Source organism: Lampetra planeri, chromosome 17 (genome assembly GCF_965212315.1).
Source record: "Lampetra planeri chromosome 17, kcLamPlan1.2.h2, whole genome shotgun sequence".
NCBI classification, from domain to species: domain Eukaryota; kingdom Metazoa; phylum Chordata; class Hyperoartia; order Petromyzontiformes; family Petromyzontidae; genus Lampetra; species Lampetra planeri.
Genome location: NC_136123.1, coordinates 5,852,067 through 5,869,572, shown reverse-complemented (window position 1 = coordinate 5,869,572; position 17,506 = coordinate 5,852,067). Strand labels below are relative to the sequence as shown.

The 17,506-nt window shown below is 46.5% G+C and overlaps 1 protein-coding gene across 2 annotated transcripts in view; it reads right to left on the bottom strand.

Moving 5' to 3' along the window:
* The window catches only part of LOC144723313 (rho family-interacting cell polarization regulator 2-like), a 105,293-nt gene extending 88,386 nt beyond the window's left edge, over nt 1-16,907 (bottom strand). The window contains exon 1 of one of the 2 annotated variants that reach the window (XM_078601997.1): nt 16,133-16,907. The gene's annotated coding sequence lies outside the window, so the exon portion shown is untranslated. Of the gene's footprint in view, nt 1-15,431; nt 15,659-16,132 lie in introns of those variants that run through there. The other variant, XM_078601999.1, reaches the window with a different exon arrangement.
* Nucleotides 16,908-17,506: the final 599 nt, after the last annotated feature.

Here is a 17,506-nt window from a genome sequence, read left to right as displayed (position 1 = left end):
TCGGGATGAGAAAAGAAATGCCTTAAAATATTCTGCAATTTGTTGCATATGTGGGTATATTAATGTCAACGCTGAGGCACAATTGTACAAGCCGTGGCCTATCATTTGTCAGGTGACCGTACAGAAAGTCGGGTTTTGTATTACGCTTTTTGTTCTGTTAACCCCCCATGTGTGGGCTTTATTTTTTGACAGGCATCCCAACTCATCCAACAAAAAACGCGCATAACGTAAAAATTTGCCAAACATCCCAACCAGTTCATAATACATACTTAATTTACAACGTGGAACATTTGCAGATTTTTGTGCACCGTTGGAAACGGAATGACTGAGAGGTGCGGGAAACCACGGATTGAGTGGAGAGACTGCGAGAACTCGTGGCAACAGTTTGTCCAAACCCCATGCCCCTATAACGGGATGCTTGACCAACTCAAATAATAATCCTAAAGTGTTTATACATGTGGGTGGAAATCGGGGTACCAGGAGAAACCCCGCACGTGTGTGGAGCGGAGGGAGGTAACACTCAATCCCAGTAGAGATGGAAATTATATGCTTAGGTTTTTTCGGTAAAGTTACGTAGGTGAAAAATTAAAATTAATAAAAGTAAAATAAAAATAAAATAAAAATCACGTTTCGGAGGCATCACAAGCTTCCGTCTTCAGGTGGAAGCTTGTGTTGCCTCCGAAACGTCGTGATTTTTATTTTACTTTTATTAATTTTAATTTTAACTTTTCATATACGTGACTTTACCGAAAAAACCCTCAAGAATACGAATCCTTGCAGTCACGAAAGCTTCAAATCTAGAGATGGAAATTAATCCCACTTACTGTACCGGCCATCATACCCTGGCAAGCCAGGAGATAGCAACCACGGATGCCCACGAATGTTTGTGCGACCCACGAACCCTCACAGCCTCTGCATTAACGGCCTGCGCCAACAATGCACTGATCCCTGCTGAAAATGTGTCGAGAGACGCAGTGTAGGCGGCCTTCCCGTGTAAACAAGGGACTGCATTAACGCACGAAGGAACCTGCGGTGTCTACGAGCTTGCATCTGGTTTGGCTTCAACAAATGACATTTCATCCTGCCTAAGTGCCAGCGTGTGGCTCCTGTTAATTAAAGTGACGGGAAAATAAGACAAACAATAAAATACGGACATAAATTAAACTGCGTAATTATTAAACCAATTAAAAAAAAACACACACACTGCTTTGCTGGGATCTGAGCCATGCTGAACAGAGATACGTGTACGTGCGCATATTGTGTTATGGTGCCCAGTAGCCTAGGTTCAATCCTGGACAAGGAATACATAAGTGGCAGGCGGTCTCTGATTGTGGGCCTCCTCTTAGATCCTGTGTTTTGTCCTGACCTTAATTCGCAGGACCCTCCTTAAAAAAGAGTCTTAAAACCACTAACAGCGAAGCTTTGCTAGGTAACCAAGCGTAATAAATGAATAAAAATGGGCTCACCGAAAGCATGTGCCCATACGTTCTATCAGATTAAGTGGGGGATATTTGCTCTTTTCTGCGCACGTGAGAGTCTACGCGATCATTGCTTTTGCGGCAGTTTGGTCCTGCGAGGCATCGACAAAAAGCCTGGCACAGAACGTCCAGGCCACGTTAGAATTCAATCAGGGACTATTTGACGTCTCAAAAGGGATTGCGTGCGATTATGTAAATCTGGCCGTGACATTGACGTGCAACAGGCGAGGGGGGGCTATTCTTTTGAATAAAAAATAATCTAATGCCACGGGATCCCCAACCCTTGTGCAAATACATCAGACGGCACACGGCTCTTCTAAATTGGCACCAAGGTTCCCCGCGGTTCAAAACCAGTGTGGAGGCGACAGAGGGGAGGGGAAGATGAGAGGCGAAGAAAGCGGAGTGATGGAGCGAGCCACGGGTCCATATCCAAAGGTCCTGAACCCAGAGGTTGGATTTATAGTTATACCTATGGATAGACACGGGTTATAGATCTGGCTAGGGTTAGGGCTGGACTGGCAGTCTGGATTAGGGCTCAGCTGATATAGGGTTAGAGCTCGAAGCTGGCACATGATTATAAATCAGGTCTGGTCTTTGGCTGAGCTGAAGTCAGGATTGGATGCCAGTATGAGCTTAGAGCTGGGCTGTAACGAATTTAGAACGGGCACGAATGCAAGTCAAGGTTGGCACAAGACTAGCTCTCGCGTTCGGCCTGAGGCTTCGGGGTCGGGGGGGGTCAACTCACTGGGAGACACGTGGGGCAGCTGCGAGTTGCTCCTCCGCGGAACGCGCCGCAGGCGTTCCATCGCCATGCCGACGAGCAGCCTCACCTGGAGCTCGCGCTCACCTGGGGCTCGCGCTCACCTGCGCCCCGCGCTCACCTGGAGCTCGCGCTCACCTGGGGCTCGCGCTCACCTGCGCCCCGCGCTCACCTGCGCCCGAGTACGTTCAGCGTCCTGTGCATGGCACGAACCATTTACACAGGAGCGCAATCCAACGGGGCTACGTGCGTGTGTGTGTGTATGTCAGAGTATGCGAGTGTGTACGTGTGGGTGTGTGTTTGAGAGTGCGAGTTTGAATATGTGCGGGTGTAGGCTTATGTATGTGTGTCTATGTGCGAGTATGTCTGTAAATTAGTGCGTACTGTTTGTGTCTGCTACTGCCGAGTAGGGCATATAAAATGTGCTATGTGCGCGAGGGTTGTGTCTATACTTGTGCAGTGTATGCTTGTCTGTGTGTGTCTCTACGTATATATATTTCTACGTATGTACTATATTAGTATACGAGCAAATACACATGCATATCTGCATAGGTGCTGTAGCTCGGCGCTGGTGTTGCCGCACGGCCCCGCGTTCTCACTGGGAGGGCGAGCGGCTCGCGAGGGCTGGAGACAGCACGGACGCAACCGGACCCTCAATTATGCATCATTAATGTGTGCAGCCACGGCAGCCATCCACGTACACAGCCTCCATCGCCCACCCCAGCCACTGTCACTGACCATAGCCACCGTCACACCCACCCCAGCTACCGTCAACCACCATCACCCACCCCAGCCACCGTGTCTCCTACCCCAGCCACTGTCACCCACCATCACCCACCCCAGCCACCGTGTCTCCTACCCCAGCCACTGTCAACCACCATCACCCACCCCAGCCACCGTGTCTCCTACCCCAGCCACTGTCACCCACCATCACCCACCCCAGCCACCGTGTCTCCTACCCCAGCCACTGTCACCCACCATCACCCACCCCAGCCACCGTGTCTCCTACCCCAGCAACTGTCAACCACCATCACCCACCCCAGCCACCGTGTCTCCTACCCCAGCCACTGTCACCCACCATCACCCACCCCAGCCACCGTGTCTCCTACCCCAGCCACCGTCAACCACCATCACCCACCCCAGCCACCGTGTCTCCTACCCCAGCCACTGTCACCCACCATCACCCACCCCAGCCACCGTGTCTCCTACCCCAGCCACCGTCAACCACCATCACCCACCCCAGCCACCGTGTCACCCACCCCAGCCACTGTCAACCACCATCACCCACCCCAGCCACCGTGTCTCCTACCCCAGCCACTGTCACCCACCATCACCCACCCCAGCCACCGTGTCTCCTACCCCAGCCACCGTCAACCACCATCACCCACCCCAGCCACCGTGTCTCCTACCCCAGCCACTGTCACCCACCATCACCCACCCCAGCCACCGTGTCTCCTACCCCAGCCACCGTCAACCACCATCACCCACCCCAGCCACCGTGTCACCCACCCCAGCCACTGTCAACCACCATCACCCACCCCAGCCACCGTGTCACCCACCCCAGCCACCGTCAACCACCATCACCCACCCAGCCACCGTGTCACCCACCCCAGCTACCGTCAACCACCATCACCCACCCCAGCCACCGTGTCTCCCACCCCAGCCACCGTCAACCACCATCACCCACCCCAGCCACCGTGTCACCCACCCCAGCCACCGTGTCACCCACCCCAGCCACCGTGTCACCCACCCCAGCCACCGTGTCACCCACGCCAGCCACCGTGTCACCCACCCCAGCCACTGTCACCCATCCAAGCCTATTCCTTTAACCACTCCAGCTTATTCCATAATCCACCTCAACCACCATCACTCATCCCAGCCTCCATATGGAACTACTGAACAGAACAATTTGCTGCACTGCCCTCTGCTGTCTATTACGTAGCCCAGCAATCTGTAACAACCTGTTGTGCATGGTGGTCACGCATCGAAGCATTATCCAGTCTCATCTCTGCTTGGCTTCTGAGAATTGAGTGTGTCCACATTCTGGGTGATGTAGTCATAGGCAAAGGTTAGTGATAATAACTTTAAATAAGCAACTTCTGAAATGTATATATTTTTTAATGTACGAAAAAAAACGAACAAACACGCTTTTATACCTCCCCTTGTACCAACAAGTGAAATATGTGGTCTGGCACATATGCTAATGCTACCTTCATTAAACACAGACTTACAAATGACAAAGGTTTAATAACGGCAGTGGCAACGTCTGCAGGCCAATTAGAACAAAGAGGAAGGAATGATTTCATTTTGCATAACTTGGGCACTGTGGCTGCGTGCGCGAGAAACGTCTCTAGATAATTAACGGACGTATTTTTTCTCAATTGTTTTACAGAAGGACCATTAATCATAAAATATAAAGAAAATTTTAAATGCATATTAGCTTTAAAACCCCGTTTGTTTACCAAATTAAATGGTGCCGTATTTATGGAATGTGCTAATTGAAAATGTCACCATTAACGAGCCATTGTTGGATTTTGTATATTTAATATTACAATGTGGCAGCCTTTAAACCAGGATAATTAAATTATTTAAAAAAATTACTCAAATGATTACCAATATAGGACATTTAGGGCATCCTGACATTTACCTCTCGGCTCGGTGTCAAGCCAAATGTCTGTCTGCTCAAAATAAGAATCGAGGCAGCGCTCAGGCGCTGTACACAATTGTCAGCCAGTGATGGAAATTCCACGTTCCCATGACGGCGTGGGGCATTTTATTCCATAAAATGGCCACCGTTTACTCGCCACCAAGTGGTAGGCATTTAATGGAAACCGACAGAGACAATGGACACTCGTGCAAAACTTTACCTTACAGTGCACATATCAAACAAGGGCTATACAGTATGTGTGTGGTTAGCACACCAAGGCAACACCACATAAAAAACACACAGTTCTTGATAAAACGTCAATTCTCTCTGCTTGCCAGCCTGTTTGCCATTCATGTCGCCTTCCCAGGTGGTCAAAAAATAGCGGGCAATTTCCTATGATGCTTATATCTCACGGCCAGAGACATTGTGCCTTTTTTTCCTTCCCTCCAGTATGACTGAACTTTAGCCGGGTACATATTTGCGCTTAAAAATAAAATAACAAAAACATCGAGGCAGCTAGACAGGCCGCTTGGGAGCTTTCTCCTAAACCACCGAGGACTCTTTCTTAGGTTGCCTTACATTATGGGCTCTTTGAGTCATGGAAGTTGCCACTGAATTATAACAAATCATAAAAGTTGGGTTCAAGGTGACCCACAGCTGAAGGTATTCATTATATTTGTTGTGAGATTTTTTTTAAACGATAACGTTTATTTCCCATGTACAGCACATTGCTCTTCAGTGGTGAACACCACAGCACAAGAGACCACACATTCTTTACCATCTCCTCTGCTTTGTGTTTTTTTTCTGAAGCACATATGTATTAGTTTAAGCATCTATATCTCAAAAAAAATGTGTGAAAGAGATTAGATTATCTGGCTGGCAAACATTAATTATTAATTTGGGGTCGGTTGCCATATTAATAGCGGAAAATAGCAATTCAATGGCAATGTACAGCCCTTTGGTCAGTGCAGGTTGGTGAAGGGAATGGGTGCCCAGGATAACTTCAGATGTCACTTGCCACTGATGCGAGCCGTGGACCTAGGAATCCAACTGAGGTTGGCAGATGCACGTCACAATGTGCCCACCAAGGCACTACCGCTTGAGCTCCTCAGTAAGTAAGCATAAACACAAAGACAAAGATCCCCCCCCCCCCAATATACTCCTTGGTTCTTTCGGTAATGCCACGTAGGTAGAAAAATAAAATTTAAAAAAATCACGTGGGTAAAGAAAAAAAAATCCACTTGATTTTATTTTTCTACCTGCGTGACTTTACCGAAAGAACCAAACAGTATGGATTCCTGCAGTCACGAAAGCTTCAAATCAAGATCACCCATATAGCCTCAAAAGACTGTTGGGGAAAGTGCTGCATGAGAACACCTACAAAGGCCGGCACGGCACACAAGGGTGTGGGGTGGCCAACACCACGCCCGGCCGCCTTTGTTTCCCCAGTGGACCTTGGGGAGGCCCAGAACAGATGCAGACGATCGTCACCGGTGTTGGCCGTGAGCGGGAATCGAACTCGGGTCACCGGGTTCGCAGCGCAGCGTTCTAACCGCGGCAATACCGCTACCCATAACCACACACACATACATACATATACAATACTGTATATCTCTATTGCAGTAAACAAGCAGCCGACGGAAGCGTTGGCCTTTTGTAAAATAATATAACAAATGTTTGTGAACATTAGCACAACTGGTACACTCACTCCTCTGCCACCCGGTTCAAGCCTCACTAAACACAAGCTGTCTCTGTGTCTGTGTGTGTGTGCCGCTCAGAAAATTGCTATTTGTCCTGGCTATTTCTCGAGACGCTGAACTTGAAATGTCGAGACCAAAAATTGAGATGCCCTCCGCATACGTGCCCTCTGCTTGTTTACGCACGGAGAAGACACTGAAAGGACACGGGGCAGTCGAAGGTTTGGATGGGGAAAAAATATAAAGATTCCAATTCCACCAATGTTTAAAAATGCACTCCGTACTTCTGGTCCCCGCCATAGAAATGTGGAATTTCTTACAACAACTCAAGGCTACACACGAAAGGTGATGAGCATCACCCAACGGTATTTTGGATACATTCATACCGAGCTGATATTTATACGAGCATGCCACTACTGTATGACCTCGATTATATTATAAGACGTTCCTGCAAAGATACACCCCAATGTTATGCCCGGTGTCAATGTTATGCAAATCTTGTCACACACACACACAGCTACCAGATTATAAGACGCACACCAAACTTCAGCTTTAAAATACGGAGGGGGAAATGCGGCTTATTATATAATCTATATTTATCGAATAAATATAATCGACCCTTCAGCTCGAATCGAGTAAATCATGTTGTTTTTCCCCTATGCTTACACGCGCTATGCAGTGGATTGACTAGCGGCCTTTAAATCTACCGCAATGTTAACAACAAAATAAAAAATATATTTAACCTAACCGGTTGCGAATCGTTCCAGCCTCTACCAAAGCTTTCGGGCGAGACACTGCCCGGCCCATCCGCGGTGTGGCGCGCTTGCCTTTAGCGCACGTGGCGAGCTCCGAGATTATAAATCTGCGGAAGCTCCTCCGAGCCGATCCACAGTAGAGAGAATTGTCCCCTTCCAGGTTATTCTATTTGTAATAATACCCCCCCGGCCCCCCCCCCCCCCCCATCATGTCAATTTCACCAACCTCTCAGCTGTGAGCAATTTTTTTGTACAGATTCGCACCCATTCCGATTCGGTTAAATAATCGGTAAATTATACTGCGGTGGATTTAGCGGCGTCCAGTGGTTGAAGGCATCGCGCGAATACATACCGCACGTTAGCGCATCAAAGAAATTGAGCCTTACTCGATTCGAGCGAAACAATTGGTCAGTTTAACACGTAGGATTTCGCGACCAATATTATTCATAATAAACGTTTTTGGGTTAGATCGCGTTGTTTATAAATGTGTCGCAACCCTCCACCACCCGACACGGCCAATCAGTAAAAAAGTGTCACGTTGACAAAATACAAATAGTTCACTACTTTAGCCCACCGGTGTGCTGAAGAGTGAATCCACAACATTTACAATTTGTGAGTACGACGTTTCGCTGGTAATTACATCCAGCATCATCGTACCAGCTTGGCATATGATTATCCAGCCCCATAAACACTCCCCAGTGAGGATGACGGTTTTCACTTTATGCCACGGAACTTAATGGAAGGAGGGGGGGAAGAATGAGGACGCATGTTTCAAAAAATTGAATTCAATTTTAACCGTCTCCCCCCCGCGCTCTTAGAATCCGTCCCCCAAGGTGCAGCTACACACACACACACTGCGAGGAACAATCTCAAAGTAATAGCCCTGCATCGAACAAACCCTGATTAAAACATACAAAAATAATACTTACATCGCAATTCCACAGCAAAAAAAGCCCCGTGAGGTTTCATCGTAAGGAAACTCGCGTCCTGTATAACAAAAAAATATAATTTTAAATGGAAAGGTGCAGCAAAACACTGCAATAGCTTCAATAAATGATTTTTGTAAATTTGCGATCTCGCTTTTTTTTCTCCCCACACACACACTTGTTGCGCAGTTTGCACCAAGATTTCGCCGGGCTTGCAGTGGCGTTTTTGTTTGCTCAAATAAGTGCTTTCTATACTAATAAGGTTTTCCCCCTTTTTTCTGGCAACAAAACTGACACCTTTTGCAAGGCATCATGCTTACATTAACCACAATACTTGCAGTCAAATGCAAACAAAAAACAATACTCTGATCATTTATGCATTGTCTTTGAAAATGATTGGTCCACACCAGAGACAGCTTTCTTTGGAGCCTAGTTTCATATGGTGTTCGACCAGATGACCAATCAGTTTCAAAGACAATGCATAAATGATCAGAGTATTGTTTTTTGTTTGCATTTGACTGCAAGTATTGAGGTTAATGTAAGCATGATGCCTTGCAAAAGGTGTCAGTTTTGTTGCCAGAAAAAAGGGGAAAAACCTTATTAGTATATTTTGGTACTGGCAAAGGAGGTCCCATGAAGTGCTTTCTATTTGAAGTAAACAAAACATTGCTTGGAAATTAATACAATGGTAAATACCTTCCTTAAATGTGCCCCACTAAAGATGAGAATATACGGCCAGAATATGACTTCACTTGGTGATGACATTCTTAATTTTTGTTTGAATTAATGCAACGAGAGGTAGATGAACAAAAAGATAAAGGTACAGCCCTGCAATTGCTTGCTCATGCCACTGCTGGTGAAAGGGACTCCTTCTGGAGGGTATATTGGCCTATTCTTCCACACTGTTCATTGACCAACTGTATCTGTATCTCCAAATAAATACAAATCTAAGTGTTATTCGCCTATTGGTCTTCCCGACTTGTGTGTTACCAGTATCATTTAATACAACACCATTTGGAATTACAATACAGGGTGATCTATTTATAGATATTCTCCACTGCTAATGCCCCTCTTACAATCCTTGTCAACAGCTGATTTGTGGAATTGTGAAAGCGATATCGATCTTACAAAGGAACAGTGAAGGAAGGTGGCAACATGGATACTCACCCACCTGGGGTAACGCCATGCCCTAGCCGGTCGCACATTTGCCACTTGTTGCAGAGGGGCTCGTGGTTGAAATCCAGTGGCTGCCCTGATTCCAAGTGTGCGGGTGTAAGAACCATGATCACAATTAAAAATCAGCCCATGTCATTCGCAACAGTGGGCCAACTACTGTGCGCTGGCGCCAAGGTCCAAATTTGCCGAATTCGAAAACTACTCGATTGCTACAGGCAGCAAACAAGACTATCCAGCTTATTGGAGAGTATATTTAGTATACTGATGATACTATGTAGTTTATACTTTAGTTGTTTACGTGGGGGTTCAGTTACTGCAGCTACATACTATTAACATTCCTTCCCTTTATTAATGCTACCCCTATCCCCTCCCTTTGATGCTACTAATCCTGCATAATGCACGGGCATAATATGACTTTGAAAACCCCCCGCCCACCTCCTACACATTTCACAAGTAGTACTAATCCCATATCTGCATTTCCCATAAATATGCTAAATTCCTCTTCATATGCAAATTATTTTGTCAAGGCGCTCTTCCCCCTCTAACCCAGCTTAAATATATGCTCCAAGCGTGGTGGTGTTTCATTCAGACGCTGTCTTCCCGACAGACCTGTTCTACACCTGAGGACGGCTGCTTGCGTTGTGGCCGAAACGTCGTGAGAATTACTTTATGATGTTTTATTTTTATTATTTTATTATTTCCATTCTACGTGACTTTACCGAAAGAACCAAGAAGAAGACTATCCATGCATCTCCCATTCTCACCTGGTTAAAACAAAATAAAAAAAAACACAGTGGGTACCGATGCAGTTGCACATGCCTGAACACTCGCTATCAACGCCCCTGGATTAAGGGTTTCGCTGAGGGGTGGAGGAGGAGGCGTGGGACAAAGAGATGTCAGCGATTGCTTGGGGGTGAGAGGAGAATGGATGGCTGGTGGTTAGTAGTGCTGATGGGATTGGGGGTGGGAAGACGTGTGGCTTGAACAGCGGGGGCTCGTGTCTCGCTCGTCTGACTTGGGCGCTGATCCCTGCACAATGTACGTAAGTTTGTTGAACTTCATTAGACCTCCTTTGCCAGTACCAACATATAATAATAGGGTTTTACCCTTTTTTGGCAACAAAACTGAAACCTTTTTACAAGGAATCATGTGTGAAACCGATTGGTCCACATCAGACCAATCAGTTTCAAGGACAATGCATATATTATCAGAGTGTGTTTTTTTTGCATTTTGACCACAAGTATTGTGGTTAATGCACACATGATTCCTTGTAAAAAGGTTTCAGTTTTGTTGCCAGAAAAAGGGGGGAAACCGCTTTTATTATATATTTAACTTCTTTCGCAACCGTCGATAGCCTGCCGTGCTAATCGGAGGTGCGATGGAAGGACAACAAACTCATCACAAACAGCAGTTCAAAGGAAATGCGTTTTTAATCCAGTGGCTTTATAATATCCGAAGGAAGAGCGATAGGGCATGGTAAGGGCTTTGTTCAGTCGTGAATAGACCAAGGGCTGTGGATTATCGTGCACTAATAATGTCATCGATTTATTTCGGAAAGCAGGACTCTTTCCAAGGGGGTCTCTGCATGGGGATGGTTTGACAAGAGGTACTGTATTTGTAAGTGGTGTGTGTGTGTTTTGGTGTCAGGAGAGTAACGTCTGAAGAAAATGCACTGCCATCTACCAACCTATCCCAGATGTTATACGAGCCTGATGGCGGTACCCCGGGGTATCATAGTACCCCGGCTCTCGCATAATGTCCGTGACGCAGTCATTGTTAGTCTGTTGATGGTCGGCGATGCGGCAATAGACTCGTCTCGACGAGCTGTACACGATGCACTATTCAAAGTTAAAATTTTCGATGACGGATTTTGTTTGCTGTTTGGCGTTTCGACATCGTGGAGTGGCACTGATTTCGGATTGATTGGTACCCCAGTCGCGGAGTTAAGTACACCCCTGGATAAAATAGTGTCCCAGAAAAAAAACATTTAATTGCCTCGGCCAGTTTGTATTATTTGGTACCCCGGGGTACCGCCATAGGGATCATTTGTGTTATTTACTGTTCTATACAAAGACTACAACCACCACAAAACACAGCTTCCAGTTGGAAGGGGGGGGGGGGTGATTAATTATATAAGATACCCTCCACCACCCGACACAGCCAAACACATTCACTGTCCCGCCTATAAGCATTCAAGGTGCAAATTAAGCAAGAGTAATTGGGGCGTTAAATGCTTGCACGCGCGACAGTTAATGGGTCGCCGTGTCGAGTGATGGAGGGTTGCTAATTAAAGATTATTACATGGCTGAACCCAAAATTCAATTTTAAAAAATAAAAAAAATTGGCCGCGAAAGCCTCCATGTTACGTTAATTTAACGAATTTGCACAGTCGTTGGTAAAAAAAATTGTATCTCAATGTCCACGAACGCAGTGCTGACCAAGACATCAACGTCTCCAGAACGAGTGAACTGGGCAAGGTCCCTGATAAAGGCACAACTAAAAGTGTTACAGATGCAGCAGCGAGGTTCAATAGTGATTGACCCCGAGCACCTGCTATTGACACTTTCAAGCTAAGCTATCAGCGGTTGTCCAGGTGTAAAGGAGGGGGGTGTGGGGGGTGGAGGCAGGGGTCCTCTAAATCTCAACCAAACAAAAAAATATTTTACCAGTTAAGGTCCACATACCCGTCAACCCCTTATCAGTGTCTATCGCATTACAGACAAATTCAGACCTTATTGGTCACCCCGTGCCCTTATACATTTCAACGTCCATCCTATAAGGTCCCATCACAAGGGAGAAACACAAGACATTTTTTCGGCCCGTATTGAAGCTGTACACCGTATGGACCTGAAAACTCAATTTCCCTGTAAAAGAATATGGGTACACCGTATGGGTAATTCTAGATTTGAAGCTTTCGTGACTGCAAGGATTCATACTCTTAGTTTTTTCGGTAAAGTCACGTCGGTAAAAAATGAAATTAAAATTAATAAAAATAAAATAGTAAAAATCACGACGTTTCGGAGGCAACACAAGTCTCCGTCATCAGGTGGGACCGTCACAGCCAGATTTGCTGTATCAAGTGATACAGCAAATTAAAATTGATACAGCAAATCGGGCTGTGACGGTCCCACCTGATGAAGGGAGACTTGTGTTGCCTCCGAAACGTCGTGAATTTTTTTATTAATTTTAATTTAATTTTTTACCTACGTGACTTTACCGAAAAAACTAAGAGTACCGTGTTGGTTCACAGGTATCTATATAGCTCGTTTTCAGACACGACCTGGCGACAAATGATAGCTCAACAAAGTGTCTTACCATGTGGAAATGTATAGCAATCAAATACTACAAATGCATGTTTCTAAATGTAGAGGGAAAAAACCTAAGGACCTGAAGAAAAATCCACGCGACCATGGGAAGATTGAACATGCAAACTCCAAATATACAGGCGTCAGAGTCGGGATCGAACCCACGACATCCTGTACACCAGGCAAGGTGAATAACATCTCACCACCGTGGCGACCTCGAAGTGTATGAAACACTTTCCTTCTTGAAAACAAGACAGAGTTACCTAAAGATTTGATCAAAAAAATAGGGACACGGGACAGATCTAAATAGGATATTTGCAAACATGCAAAACGCATTTTGCCCGGGCAGATAGTCGTCGGCTTCCATACTGCTAATTAAATACTTTCAAAGACAAAGTGGTATTGGGAAAATGCTCGATAATCCATGCTGCACCCATGAGGTTTCCACAACTTAATGAGTCTATGCATCCTGCACGGTGACCTCTCATGCACCCCACGTGGAGTGGCGCGTGCATCAGCTGCTGCGATCCCCTAGCCCACGTGGCACACACCCCGGCGTTGCCAGATAGACCGAGCCTCATTACATGCAAACAAAAACTAGACTTGATATGCAGACAACATCTTCGACACCTCGGAAAGTTGATGTCTCGTGGCCTCTCTGGAAACAGCAGGGCAGCTCGCTCTTAAGGATTCCAATGGAGGAAGTGTTATTCTGTCAAAAGCTCATCATTGTGATGTATGACCAATGTTATGAAACACAGCAAAGACAAATATGCCCCGTATCCCTGTTTTAATAGTGTTGGGCAAGGTGCTGTTTGGGGTACACGACAGGTTGATGTGACGGAGAACCACACGAGGCCGGCCGCCTTTGTCTCCCCAATGCTGATGATTATACATGTTAACATCAACTCCAATCTAAGCGCGAGTGTGACCCCCCCCCCACAGAAAACCCAGACACAGCTCAGAGATATTCAACACCGATGTTGGCCGTGAACGGGAATCGGACTCGACTCGCACGGACCTTAGCGGCGTGCGGAGCACTGCACCACCGCTCCCCACAGCCTTCTACTTCATGATCTGTGGACTAAGCCGAGCAGTGACAAATGGCCAGTCGTATATTCCATGGCAGTCACACACACTGATGTATACCGTATACCATATTCCGTTATCCCTCGGGCTTAAACATTGCCTTTATAAGGCACGATGGCAATGGCATACATAACCCTGTATTCTCCAGATAATACTCTGGAAAATAAGATGCGCACCCCCAGAATTCGGTGTCAATAAAGTTACACGACCATGGTCACACACTCTCGGTTTGCTTTAGAGTACAGTACAGTGTGGTCAGATTTCTTGTGACCCCCCCTTCCCTCTGACCATTTTTTTTCGTTTGCATATCGTTTGTTTAAATAAAACCTAACTTTAAAAAACCCCATTACGTTTTAGGGAATAAATCAAAAGTGCGTCCTATAACTCCTCTGTCGTGGGCCAATTAGATGGGAGGGGGCTTTTGGTTAAAGATGCATTGATCACGGGCCAACAACGATGGCTGGAATCTACCCCCTGCCCCCCCCATCAATTCCCCGCTTGAGATGGATGAATGAATACTCGCCCCCTCCTTCGCTAAACTGAACTATAAACCAAACTAATCTTTTGATTTAAAGCTTTCGTGACTGCAGGGATTCATATGCTTGGTTATTTCGGTAAAGTCACGTAGAAGGGAAATAATAAAATAATAAAAATATAAAACAATAAAAAAATTCTCACGACGTTTCGACTGCCCCTTTTTTCAAATTTTCTTGCTGTGGATTTCACACCTGATGACGATTGCTTGTGTTGCAGTCGAAACGTCGTGAGAATTTTGTATTGTTTAATATTTTTATTATTTCCCTTCTACGTCACTTTACCGAAAGAACCAAGAATATGAATCCCTGCAGTCACGAAAGCTTTAAATAAAAATTTAACCAACTACTATTTTTATTTTACCAGGTAAGGCCCGCGAAGCTATATAGCTCTTTTTCAGAAGCGACCTGGCCACAAATGATAGCTCAACAAAGCGGCCTATCCATGGGGAAATGTATAGCAGCCAAATACTCGAAATGTCAGATGATTCGGAATATAGAGGAGAAACCTCGAGGACACAGAGAGAAATCCACGCGACCACGGCAAGAGAGAAAGAGAGAGAACACGCAAACTCGCAACATACAACAGGCGTAAAGGGGTCGGGGGTCGAACCCACGAGCTCCTGTATACCAGGCGAGGTAGTTAACATGTTGCCACCGAGAGAATTCTCGACATCGAGCGGGTCATATAACGACTGGAATAAACTTCCCCTCCACATTAAGCAAGCACCCTCCCCCCCGTCTAGTTTCCGCTCCTCCCTCAACTCCCACCTCTTCTCCCTGGCCCCATCCTTCCCTCCATCCCGAGGTAACCCCGTAAAATTCCCGTACCCAATTAAAACTCCATCCCAATACCCCCCCCCCCATCTCTATTCACTATTTAGCTACCCTAATTGTACCACTTTTGTAAAGCGCTTTGGATAAACGCGCGATGTAAATATACAAGCAAGCTCCCGTCGCTTGCGTGTCGCCCTACCACCTCTCATCACCCCTGCTACTTGTGTGCGTGTGTGTGCGCGCACTCGTAACATGTTCTTCCATCCTCCCAGGGCTCTCGTTTCTCACCGCGTATTTTCCGGGTCGTTTGATCCGAGCAGCCTCCCGGCTACTTCAAACGCAATCAGCTGCGGTGCTTGGGAGTGGTGGACCCAGCGGCTTGTTTCGCATTGCCCTAAGAACTCCGAATTCGATTCCAGGCCACAGCCAACAACATCATCATCAGGAGCGAGTGATGTCTGGGCTACCAGAATCAGATTCTAGAATTTAGACCGCTGGAGGAATCCGATAAGCTGTGAAGCTCTTTCCCCACCACCACCACCACACCACCACCACAACCACCCCCCACCACCACAACCACCCCCACACCACCACCACAACCACCCCCACACCACCACCACAACCACCCCCACACCACCACCACAACCACCCCCACACCACCACCACAACCACCCCCCACCACCACAACCACCCCCCACCACCACAACCACCCCCCACCACCACAACCACCCCCCACCACCACAACCACCCCCCACCACCACCAACACCACCACCCCCCACCACAACACCACCACACCACAACACCACCCCCCACCACCACAACACCACCAACACCACCACCACCTGCAGTCACGAAAGCTTCAAATCACGTTAGGCAGTGTTCCTGAAAACATCCGAGTGAGAAATTGAGCTCGGCCTGGTTATAACCCAGAGATGGGGGGAGGGGGGGTAGAGGGTTGAAAAAAAAGTGGTTAAGAAATATCTCTCACCTCTTGGCGGCCCCCCTTTCTCAGCTCGACGTTAACGCAAACCTCGACCCCCACCACCCCCACGTGCTCTTCTCGCAGCCCGAAGCCGTCTCTCTCGTGCTCACGAAAGGTATCCAGAGACATTGGAAGCCAAAAGTGTCTTTGTGAGCGTGAATTTAAAACTTCAACCCACGGGCATATTAAAACTGCAGCCGGTGGTAGTAGTAGTGGTGGTGGTGGTTGTTGTTGTTTCGAGGCGTCATGATCGGCAAACCCCCCCCCCAAGCTCGAGCTTGTCCAGCCACTTGAATCGATTAATTGTTGCGATTCGAGGGGATCGATTGTTTTTGTCGTATCGAGGGGGTGGAGGGGAGGGTCGCGCGCCTCCATTGGCTGTAGGGATGTCGTGATCCAGTTACTTAAACGAGTTGATTAGATACAACGACAAAAACATCGATTCTTTTACGGGGCTTCATTTCTCACTCGAGTTTTCCAAAAGACGCTGCTAAAAGCTGCTTGGCTTTGGTTACAACTACAAGATACGCCTATCCATAATGATCATACAGTATATGGATGAATGGAGCTTCATAGCTCATCGGATTCTTCCAGTCTAAATAGAGATTCTGATATGATTTCACCCAATATTCATAAAATGCTATAAAATGTAAATATATTTTTTTACGTGACTAAAATACCAGATTTATTGGGCGTGACAAATACAACTCGCGTAGCATCGTTCCAGTCTGAAGTGAACCACGAGATTAACGTATGTATCACGAGATACGGAAATCGATATTAGTCACTGAATCGACGAGTCATCACACCCCCTCTTAGTGGCATTCCAATTTAGCGAGCCTCAATGGGCTGAGTTTGCACTCAAATCACGTGCGGCAAGGTAATTGAATTGGCAATGGAATGCCACGTGTGGTGGCTAATTAGCGCTGATAGCAACATCATCTAACCGAGACAGAGGGATGGCTGTACGGCGAAACATCCTCCTGCAAGGCCTTGATGAACGTCGTTACAAATATCAAAATAGATATATAGAGATTTTAAATTTCGATTTAAAGCTTTCGTGACTGCAGGGATTCATCTTCTTGGTTCTTTCGGTAAAGTCATGCAGAAGGGAAGTAATAAAATAATAAAAATAAAACATTAAATAATTATCACGATTTAAAGCTTTCGTGACTGCAGGGATTCATCTTCTTGGTTCTTTCGGTAAAGTCACGCAGAAGGGAAGTAATAAAATAATAAAAATAAAACATAATAAAATAATTCTCACGACGTTTTGGCCACAACGCAAGCAGCCGTCCTCAGGTGAAGAATGAAACACGACCAAGCTTGGAGCGTATATTTAAGCTGGTTTGGAGGGGGGGAGGTGGGAAGAAGAGAGCC